This window comes from Argiope bruennichi, chromosome X2 (assembly GCF_947563725.1).
Source record: "Argiope bruennichi chromosome X2, qqArgBrue1.1, whole genome shotgun sequence".
NCBI lineage: Eukaryota > Metazoa > Arthropoda > Arachnida > Araneae > Araneidae > Argiope > Argiope bruennichi.
The window spans coordinates 32,895,826-32,908,342 of NC_079163.1; the positions used below are offsets into that span (position 1 = coordinate 32,895,826).

General features: G+C 25.5%; 1 protein-coding gene across 1 annotated transcript in view; it reads right to left on the minus strand.

Moving 5' to 3' along the window:
• The window catches only part of LOC129960704 (uncharacterized), a 58,903-nt gene extending 49,444 nt beyond the window's left edge, over positions 1-9,459 (minus strand). The window contains exon 1 of the mRNA XM_056074271.1: positions 9,423-9,459. The gene's annotated coding sequence lies outside the window, so the exon portion shown is untranslated. The remainder of the gene's footprint in view (positions 1-9,422) is intronic.
• Positions 9,460-12,517: the final 3,058 nt, after the last annotated feature.

The window sequence follows — 12,517 nt, forward strand, 5'->3', positions numbered from 1 at the left end:
GAAACTATCAGTGACAGAAATGTTAACAGAAACTCTCAACAATGTTCAGTCAAACTTCCGCGATTACAAATACTTCAATTTGATGGAGTTATTCTGAAATTTAATGACTTTTATCCTCATTTACATATTGCCATACATAAAAATTCAAGTCTTAACGATGTTGGAAAAATTTAACTATTTGAAATTTTATTTAGTTAACGATGCTGAAATGGCTGTTCGTGTCTTAGCTTTAAAAGCAGAAAATTATGATGTTGCGATAAATATTCTAACAGAAAGATTCGGTAGAACCGAGATAATTATTGATGCTCATATGTCCCAATTAGTAAATTTAAATTCTGTTCGAAAACCAAACGATGTTAAGTCGTTATGTAGATTATATTCTGTATATGAAATGCACACACTCGGTTTAGAAAATAATGGTGTTAATCGAAACAGTTATAATTCATTTTTCACATAAATGTACTCGAAAAGGGAAAATACTATTTCACATTTATTAGAATTCTTAAAATCGAAATTCAATGTCGCGAAGGAAATGAGCATTTAATAAAAGAATTTGGCACAGATGCACGCACAGAATTTAGAGTTAACATATCAAACCATAAATACGGAAAATTCAATAAGAATGAATTTGAGTTATTTAACAGAAATAACCAAACAAGCTCAAATACTCCACATGCATCTGCCTTTGTAATATATATGAGAAATATTTATTTTGTGTAAAATCTAAACTCTATCACGATTCTTCATCTTGCCTTTTGCCGGCTCAGGAAAGAAAGACACATTTAAGAAGAAACGGAACATGTTTCTTGTATCTCATGAAGGCAGGTCATGTTTACAAGAACTGCACCTCAAAACAAACAGACATGTGGTAAATGTCGATGTTGGCATTCTGTGCTGATCTGAGACGCGTCAACACTTCAACCCCCTTGAAACCACTGCAAGGGGTGAAAGGTCGGAAGTGCGACGCATAAACTCCCCTTGAAACTGCAAGGGGTGAAAGGTCGGGAGTACAGAGGGAAGAAGTCGTAAATATCAATGGAGGGTGAGATACTTTTAGAGACTTGTTCGGCTTTGCTAAAGTTGGGAGAGAAAAGAAAAATGGTAAATATTCTGCTAGACAACGCTTCTCAGCGATGTTTTTTGAAAATGGAAATAACTGACGCGCTAAAATTGCCTATAATGAGAAGAGAAAAACTGTTAGTTTATATTTGGTTTGAGGTTCTAGGCACCCGATAGAAAAAACATATGAAGTTGTAAAGTTTACTCTTTGCAATTCTCGTGACTCTTAAAGAAGTATTGAAATTGAAGCCTTGCTTGGCGATGTTATTTTTAAAGTACCTTCTAATAAACTAGAAAAGATGATTAATAAGAAAAATGTACAGTTTTTAAATGCTAGAGCGAGTATTTCGGAAAAGAATTTTCTCTATTAATTGGTGCGCAATATTTTTTGGGAAATTCATTCAGGCAAAAGGGAAAATTTAACTAAAACATTATTTGTAATGGATAAAATTTCGGTAAAGTTGTGCAAGGTCGAATCTCACCAATAGATTTAAATTGCGTTCATTAAGAAAGTTTCTGTTTTAAAAATAGAATGCTGCTCTGCATTAAATAAAAATTTAAAAATGTTTTGAATAATGCTTTTTGCTTTGCTTTTTGGCGTAGTTTATTACCTTTGTAAAGGAATAATTGTTGATATAATTTGTAGACTTTAATTTCTGAAATTTTAATTTTTTTAATATTTTTTTTTTCCTTTTTTTCAGTTTATTAATATTTTGAAACTTACATGGCCACCTAAAAATTTTGTAATTGGCCATATTTTTATTCAGCGAACTAGCAAATAACCAGAAAATTATTCTTTATCTTTGCCGATATTGCTTTGAATGCATTTCTGATATTTAAGATGTACGTACACACTAGAAGATTTTTTTTTAAATTTTAACTTTAAAAATCCATTTTTTTCACAGTAAGTCATTAATATATTTTAAACTCATTTCAGTGAGAAAAAACCATATTACACTAATTATTAATTAATTAAATAATATTTAATGAGCTAATTAGCATATTTTTTGAAACATGATATCTTAAATTCTAATTTGTACAGACACACAATTCTAGTGGGAAATGATGCCTAATATTAGTCTTCATGTTGTCTGCCTCAGTCAAGTTATAAAAATAAATAGCTTTTTTAAAACAATTTTTTCATCAACTATGAATAGAAAAACCGAGTTTTTTTTTCTGTAATTTTAACTTTTAAATAGCTTTTAAAAATTTATTTTTAAAAAATAACTTTGATTGAGGCACATAACATTCGCTATTTCATACAGATTATTTTGATATATAAATAATTGTATTTGGTTAATTTCTTGTTGAGTTATGATTGTTTGAATAAAGCAACATAGTGGGAAAATATCATTCTTCATAAAATGAGTTTTAAAAAAAACCGTAACTAGAGTTTTTAATGAAAGCACCTCAAGAAAAATAATTATAACTCGAGAAATATTTCGAATATTGACAACAACTTGGTATCGTTTGAAAGCTAAAGGACCAGAAAACATTATTAAGCAATAAAAAAATATTCGATATTTTGAACGATTTTCGAAGTTTCAAGTGTGTACATACACCTTAAGTCAAAATAAAATTAATCATATTTCATGTTAAAAAGGTTTAGAGTGAATTTCTCAACATTTTAAACAGGAAAATCAAAAGCGAAAACAAACAATAATAATTATTATAATGCAGAATTTTCTCACTGGCCTATTGACGTAAAAAAAGATGGGCATGTTGTGCTAAAAAAGAAAATGAATGAAGAAACTCTGTAATTTGAAAGGCGTGCAATGTAACTCTCTGGATATATCAGAACTAATATAAAGAATAACACGAAATTTATTTAAAGCCTACCGGAAAAACAATCGAATGTAGCTGAAGAATTAAAAAAATAAAATAAAATCTGATCCAACTTTTAAAGGAAGGGAAATAAAAAATGAAACTAGAAACAAATAAAGAAAAGGAATCTTTTAAGAGCCATTTTTTTTACAAGTAGAATTCTCTCATTTTACATATATAAAACAGGTTCTTTAAAAGTATCTAGGCTTAAAATAAGTTTTCATCGTTAAATTCAAAATTTAAGTTTTTTAAACGTACAAAAATTATTCAAAATTAAAGTATAAATTAATAATTTTTTACCATTAAATGCGAAGAATAAAATTGTCAGAGTACAAAATGTTATGAATTAGTATTTAAATATAAAAATCAATAAGTGTTAATTAAATCTTAAATTATGTTTTTGTTGGTTATATTTAAATTTACTGAGTAACTCCATAACGCATTCATCATTTTTTAATTATTTATCGTTTTTTCATCATTGTTATTTTTTTAAAATCGCAATCATTCATATTTCAATACGAAATATATATAAAATATTGAAATCACAAATTTAAAAACAAATTTCTATATATTTTCTAAATATTTCATTCTGTTGCATATTTCTTCGAATAATTTGGCAAATATGAAGAGATAAATTTTCATATCGACTCTCATTATGATAGTTTGTAAGCAAGATTAATCAGATATTTAGAGGATATGCATAGTTAAAAGCCTATAACTAGCCCTATAGTTTTTTACTACATACTTATATAAAAATGCTCCGAAGTTTTGAAGAGTTACTGAACTGAATCTTTTTAGTTTTAGAGATATATAACCATAAAAATACAAAAACTTCTAGATGAACATTCTATAAATTTAAGTGTTCTTTTCTAACGTTCAATTCATTTTTACAAAATTCCTTAGAAATAAAGCATAATTGTCTGCTTCCTTTAAATGTTAATTTACGAAATGTATCACTTTTGGTATGATAAATATCTCAGTATTTGAGACTAAATAATTATTTAAAAATTCATAAAGTACCTGAAAAATAATAGCAAAATTAAAAGCTGTTTGAAAAGAAATTTTTAAAGCAAATTTAACTCAAAAATAACGATTGTATAGTAAATTTATAATCTTTCTTATACGATTTTCTTATATTTAACCAAATTATAAGAAATTCTGTTCAGAAAAATTTATATTATGTAATATGTGGAGATAAAAGAATCATTATTGGTATAAATGAATCACTTCAAATCAAAATATAAACACTTTCCTTCATATATGATTACTATCAAACAATATAATTTTTATAATTCTAATGTAAAAGAGAATTTTAAATTATTATTTCTTAGTGCTTGAAATGTTAAACTTAAAATTCTTGCAATAATGTGTTTTAATTTTACATTAAATTTATACATTAAAAGAAAAGAAGTCTTGCATATTTCATCAAATTTGTACATTAAAATAAAAGAAAGCTTGCATACTACATTAAATTTATACATTAAAAGAAAAGAAAGCTTGCATATTACATTTTACATTAAATTTATACATTAAACGAAAAGAAGTCTTGCATATTATATTTTACATTAAATTTATACATTAAACGAAAAGAAATATTGCATATTTCATCAAATTTGTACATTAAAATAAAAGAAAGCTTGCATACGACATTAAATTTATACATTAAAAGAAAAGAAAGCTTGCATATTACATTTTACATTAAATTTAAATATTAAACGAAAAGAAGTCTTGCATATTATATTTTACATTAAATTTATACATTAAACGAAAAGAAATATTGCATATTTCATCAAATTTGTACATTAAAATAAAAGAAAGCTTGCATACTACATTAAATTTATACATTAAAAGAAAAGAAAGCTTGCATATTACATTTTACATTAAATTTAAATATTAAACGAAAAGAAGTCTTGCATATTATATTTTACATTAAATTTATACATTAAACAAAAAGAAATATTGCATATTTCATCAAATTTGTACATTAAAATAAAAGAAAGCTTGCATACTACATTAAATTTATACATTAAAAGAAAAGAAAGCTTGCATATTACATTTTACATTAAATTTAAATATTAAACGAAAAGAAGTCTTGCATATTATATTTTAGATTAAATTTATACATTAAACGAAAAGAAATCTTGCATATTACAAAATACATAGTGTTCAGAAAACGAAATAGATATTTCAAGGCTTCCAAGTTATTCATTAAAAAGTGGGAAGACATATTGGTGGAAGTTTTCAAATAATTTATAATGACATATCAAGTCAAAAGTAGAAATCTATCTAACCCTGGAATGATTATTAAATTAAAAAAATGCAGCAACCCATGCCTTCATGAGGTGAATAAAGGCTTCATGATCCTTGCCTGACAAGAGGAAATTGCCTCCCCAATTAATTACGTCACCGTACAGAAAAAATGGTTTCGTTCAATCTCAGCTGATTCTGAAAGTTTAATTCGTTTCGGAATGAAAAAAATCATGCTTCTATAATTCTGTTACCATATTAACAATGTATTTTTCCAATTTAAATTGCTGTTGCTATTCTTCCGTGTAAAAATGATTTATGAAAAATTGAAAATGTTTCGTTATGTTATATTCTTCATCACATGCACACAAAATTAGATCTGGAAGGTTAGTTTTCTTTTAAATAATTCAAAGACGTCTATCAACCAGTTGCAATCTTTCATTTCACTCTTAATTGCTTTTATATGCATTTTTAGACTGTACTAAAATTGTATTTTAATTAAAATTCGGCATAGGAGAATTTCTGTGTCTAAAAGGAATCGAAATATATATATATATATATATATATATATATATATATATATATATATATATATATATATATATATATATATATATATGTCTAGGTCAGAAAAAAAATCGGATTATGTTTTTGTTTTTTATGTGAAATATTTTCGTCTGGAGAGTTCTGATTTTGACGAATTTTTAAAATTATTCTTTGAAAATCTGAGAGAAGCTTATAACATTTTTACTATACTATCTGTGATCTATTTAAAATACTTAATTCAGTTATATATTTCTAATATTGTAGATTTGTGTATTCAAAATTGGCATAGTTTTTAATATCTTATTTATACATTATAATAATATTCTTCCTAAATATTATTATTGTTAAGTACAAAATATTATATGATAATCAGGATTCAGTGGTTTGGGAAAAAATGTCCGCTTTGGGAATTGAGGGTGAAATCCAAGTTCAATGTAGAATTTCCTTAGTGAAATCCGGTGAAACATAATGTCCTACCGCTGCCGTCATGCATTGGCATCAAAACTATAATAATTGCATCTAAAATATAACTATAATATCAATTGAATAGTAATTAAAAAAATTGAAATGGGTAAAATAGCGGAGATTAAGAATAAATTTTATAAAATAATTGTAGGTTAACTAATTAATTAAGACGATTAATGTGCATTTTATCTGCATTCGGTGTGCAGAAGTTATAAAGTTTGTACGATAGTAATCATTACACTTAATATTTTCAAGGAGAACGAAAATATTTTAAATTCTGAAAAAGTACAACTAAAAATATATTTTAAGAATAGGAAAATTTCAGTTAAATGACAGAGGGGTTTTAAATTTGGCAGAAATTGCATTTCCAATCACTAAATTTTTGTTCCACTCGATAGATTATAAAACCTCCATCAATCTTTCTCTTTAATTATTTAATTAATTAACAGGGATTAATTAATTATTCTCTTTCGTTCATTGAGGAATCAATGTACTTGCATATTTAAATAATAAAAAAAAATTCAGAAATGTGTGCATTTTTGTTAACATATAGAATTAATCAAAATATATTCGAATTATAGACAAAATTTTGATATTCTATTAGTAGGAAATTAAACAGAAAATAATACGGAATTATCAAAGATTTTCATTCAAATAATTGATTTTCGACCAGGCATGTGTTTCTGTATACAGAATATTTTTAATAATTTTAAACTTTTTGAAAATATTTCGACAATTTTTATATCTCAGAAAATGAGTATCGATGTTATTTTTGGTTTCTTCGTCATTCAGGTTAACAGCAACTTCTCTAATGTAATAGGCGAATTTTTTCTTTTAATTCCAAGATTATCATTTATATTATGTTCTTAACTTGTATTGAAGCTAAAAAAACTTATTTCTTCTCCACAGTTCATTTCCGAAATCTGTCAGTTGAATGGGTATTATTATTATTATTATGTGTTACGGAGAATTATTTAAAATTTAAAGTTACATTCGATACGAAGAATTATTAAAAAAGAAACAAATTTAAAGTTACATTCAATTCGGAGAATTATTATGGATAATTACTTAAAAAGAAACAAATTTAAAGTTGCATTCAATACGGAGAATTATTTAAAAAGAAACAAATCTCAAGTTACATTCAATATGGAGAATTATTTAAAAAGAAGCAAATCTTAAGTTACATTCGATACGGAGAATGATTTAAAAAGAAACAAATTTAAAGTTACATTCAATAAAGTGAATTATTACGGAGAATTATTTAAAAAGAAACAAATTTAAAGTTACATTCAATACGCAATATGTCAGTGCAGCAACTATTTAATACACAAAATAACAATAAAAGAAAGAGAAAAATTAGTTGATGGAATTTGATCTAAATTTGAAAGAAGAAGGACTTAGGGAGTAATTTTAATTCATACGTAAAACAGGTAGGGGGGGGGGAGAAAATGCTTGGCACGTGTTGCATTCGAAAAGTTTCAGTGAGAAAAACAGATCGATATAAATGGCGAATTTCGCCAAAACCTAGCAACATTTAACAAAACTCAAGCCATCGTATCATCGCCAAGCTGAAATACTACCGTTATTCTGCTATGATGCCAATGTTCTAGCCTGTTGACTATTGGGATAACGTTAACCGAAAAGTAATCAAATTTTTAGTAGACCGTCATCTAGAAGTAAATTTTAAAAAAAATACATTGTGATACTTTGTTTTGAAGAACACTTAAGAAATAAAGATTCCTTAAAAATCTCAGCCATGAAAATTTTATAGTTACAATTCGATTCAATACTACATATACATTAAGTATATTTCTAATGACTGAATTTAGATCGTTTTGTTGAGTGCCAGTGCAACTACACTTCTACTAATGCGAAAAAATTAATTTCTTATGTTGTAAGATAACTACTTATTTAGAGCTTTCCCTTTTTTTTACTAATTATGTCTAATTTCCATATTTCATTTTTTGGACATATTGCTATTTTCTCACTTCCTTTCCTAATATATGAATTAAATTCTTTTGACAGTAATTTTGTAAATTTAATGATTAGAACGGTTTTAATTTTTTTAACGATTTTTGGGGAAAAAATAAATTTTTTTCATAACTTAAAAATTTTTTATATTTTTTTCTCCTTTAAAAAACTAATATAAACGATATGTAATAAAACAGGGAACCATTACTTTCCATTCCTGTTTATTAATTTATTTATTAATGTTCACTTGATTTTTCAGTATTAATGAGTTTGAACTTTCATGAATTGGAAAAATACTCGTTAATTTATTTTATTACAATGCATTTAAAAAAAAAATGTAAAATATTACTTGAAACATTTTTCAGGAAGTGAAGCGAAGCCTTAGCTCAAAAAACATTGTCAGTTACGCAAAAAAGGCTAAACACTGAGAAGTTTGGAATGAAAATTAAAAAAAAAAAATTACAAATTTCTAATCAAATGTATTAAATACCAATTTTTGCATTACTTCATAAAAGTAATTAAATAATTTTCTCAGATAAAGTATACATGATGATGTGATATTTAAATATGATCCGTTTCTAAACATTTATCAAAATATAAACTGCAAGAATAGTAACTAAACAAACATTCAAGTTTAAGAAAAATCAAGAGAACTGTACTAAAATATCTTATATATATTATTTAGAAATATAATATAATTATATATCATAACACATAAATATCTTTTTATTTATAACGCATAATTTTTATTTATAACACATAAATCTATTTTTATTCCCAAGTGGATAATATAATTAAAATATAATAATATATCCGAATTATATTCTGTAATATAAATATAATATATTAAATCCCAATTACATTATCAGATAAAAGATCTCATATTTTAAATAGAATTGGTATTGGCTACCTCTTTAAGCCAAAGTTTCTAAGAAAGGCGCCATTAGGCCACCGACTTGTTCTAATGTTTTGTTCGTCAAATATTTGACAAAGCAAAATAAAAATAAAAAGTGCATTTGAAAATAAGAACGAGTTTTTAAATCTTAAAAACTTATGAAACTGTGAAAATGAATGCATATCATTATCATACTGAATTAAAAGGAATCGAACAATGAAAAAGCGCATCCATTTTTCTAACGTCCCATGCTCGATCCTTTCAAAGAAAAAAAATATAACAGAATGTTTGAAACGAAAATATTTTCAAGATGCTCAATGTGATGCTTAATTACATTAAGTTATGTGCCTTATGATACATATCTATATCTATATTGATATATCTATTCAAAGTTTCAGATCGAGATGTCTCTTACCTTCAATAAATCAAAACTCCTTGCAAATGGCTTCACAGAAAATAAATTTAGCAACAACACACTCCCACTTATACAGAGAGAAACAAGCACTCCTGCTGCCATCTATGAACAGTATCAAAAATCTATGTATCGATTATTGAATTACATCCCTTTCTAAATAGCCATTTTCGATAAATTTTAAAAATAAAGTTATCGATTAGAATGCGGTAAAAATTTCCAATAATTAACATTTTTTAAAACGGACTTATATTTTTACCATTTATTTTACATTGTTAACAGCAATATATACGTGTTTTTCATCATTATTATTATTGCTGTTATGTTAACCATCAGCAATTCATTACAAAATTTTCTTTGAATAAAAGTGCAAATTCCTTTAGGCATTTTATGGTTAGAATAGAGTTCTAACATTTAAAAATCCTAGAACTTTTTCTTTATAATTTTTCATGTATTTATTTTTTTCTAATTTTATCTATTAGAACGCAATGAAATTTTTTCCAATTAACAATTTTTATTACGGAATTTTAAATTTTCAGCATTTATCGTACATTATTAACAGCAATATCCGATACCTCAGAGTTCCGAAATGTTCCCGGTACTGTCTAATCTCATTATCAAGAAATCGTCAAAATTTAGACGTTGCGTAAATTATGTTAAAAAATTCACATGACAATATTCTTCCTTTTATGACTAATAAAAAAACAAATATGTTGATACATCTTGTTGGCAATTGTTTTGAGTAAAGGTACAAATTTCTTAAGTCGTTTTGTATTTGGAATAGAGTTCTGTATTTAAAAATCGCAAACATAATCTTTACAAGTTTTCTTGTAATGCTTAAGTTTAAATGGTTTTTGAAAACGTCTTTTAGACTTTTAAAAAACTTTCAATCTTTTTTTTTTAAAATTCTTAATATTGATTAAAAAAAATGAAACCAGATTTTTAAAATCAGAACATAATACTAACATGACAGTAGCCAACTCCATAACTTGCTGAAAACATCATACTCTTCTGAAAAGATGGGAAACCATTTTTTTTTCTTCCAGAAAATACTATGGGAAACGAGTTTTTGATATCAATTCATCAAACTTTTTTCTTTTAACCCATTCATAATTTCCGACTAACCCCTTACAAACGTTTAGCAACCCTTCCATTGCATTTTGTTGCAACAGTACTGTAGCAGAGGGAAACCAGCATTTACAGGAAACTTCCTAATTTAAATAAAGGATTACTCACTCACTTACTGTCATAGAAGTTCATCAACAAATTCATACATGATGTTAGTTTTGAATAAACTAGGTTTTGTTAAATTCTTGAGTTTCTATAAATAAATAAAAACTACAGATATTGCTGATGTTCTGTTTGTAATAACTTGCATTACTGTATTCGTTTAATCATCTGTGTAGAATAATCAATTTCTATTCCTTTAACATATTTAATATGAATCTGTAATTAATATTAATTTCTATTTTTACCACCATTTGGCAATTAAAATAGGAATTTTTCTAAAAGTTTTAATCATTCAGATGCAAATAACGAATGCAGTTTAGCCTTATTTAGAAAGTTAAATGGTTGACTATATCATCTTGACTGATTAATCTCTGTAATTCGAAAAGATTTAAACTTCAAATCCTGAATAGATTTAAATACAATTTCTCCTTTTCCTGAGACTATCTTGCCTTGTAATTTTTTTAATTATTCATGTTTTCTATCATTTTTTTTAGGTTTATATAAATGGGCAATGTATATATCAAGAATTTCAAATGTAATTTCTTAAAATATGTATATATATATGAAAAATCACTTTCAGAAACACAAGAAAACTCAAATGTTGCTCCGATATTTAATATAATTAAATAATTATTAAATAATTTGAGTTTCAAATGACTACTGACGTCTTAATTGTATAATTATAAAATTCCTTTAGATGGATTATATTATTATTTTTCTTTATATACCGAAATTTTTGAATCTACATTTAACATCATTAGAAATTTAAACACTTTTAAAATATATTTTAAACATTTAAATTAAACTTAATCCAAGATCATTTAATTTGAAATCTTGCATCATATATTTTTTGTCGCTGCAGAATATTGCAGAATTCAATGTTAACTAATTTTAAAAAGATATATCTGCATTAGATTTCATATTCCATCAGATGCTTATTTTTTAATTTTTATTTTGATGAACTCAAACCTGTTTTTAAATAAAAATAAAAAAAAAAATTTCCTCTTGCCAAAAGGGCATGATAATTCGAAAGTCGTTAAACCTCATGGAATACTTTATCATACTCATTGTCTTAGCTTTATAACAATAACAGAAATTGATGTAAGGAATTCAAATATTCCCGCTATTGGAGTTATCGGTATAAACTTATTTCAAAGTTCTAAACTTTCTTCATAAACATTTGTCTGCTATGAAAAATTAATTTGGTCATAATAAAATAAATCAAAAATAATCTTTTTGGTCATTGTTGATTAAAAAAGTTATACTAAATTGAAAAATTATATTCAGACTTCTTCTTATTGATTGTTGGGTTGAGACTTTAATTCAAATAATAAAATTAAATGCCAAATAATTGAAAAGTTAAGTGAAAAAATCATTCTGAATAAGAGATTAAAATTAAATTTGCCGTCAATTATGTTTTATCATCATGGAATTTCTTCTTCAGTTTCATATAAAAATTTTACAAATTAAATTTCTTTTTTAATTGGAATTAAAATAACGAGACATTATCAAATGTATTTCAAAACATACTCATTTTTTATAGTAATAAAATCAATTTTCAAACACGGATGATTTTGCTGGTTTTCACTAATATCAAGATCAATAATACATGAAAAATCAGGAATCCCATTTTTTCCAAGTTCAATATTAGAGCTACAGCCAGTTAATAAGAAGTGAAATGATGTAAAGAACAAATTTAGTATTGAAAGAGGAATTTTTAAAATGAAATGTATAAATATATCCCGAGAAGAAAGTTAAATCATACAGCTGCAGCAAAAAAATAAATAAATAAAACGTGAATGAACATCTGCTAAAAGATGACAGGTGAACTTAATGGTCGTTCACTTCGGCCATTCAAATACATTGTT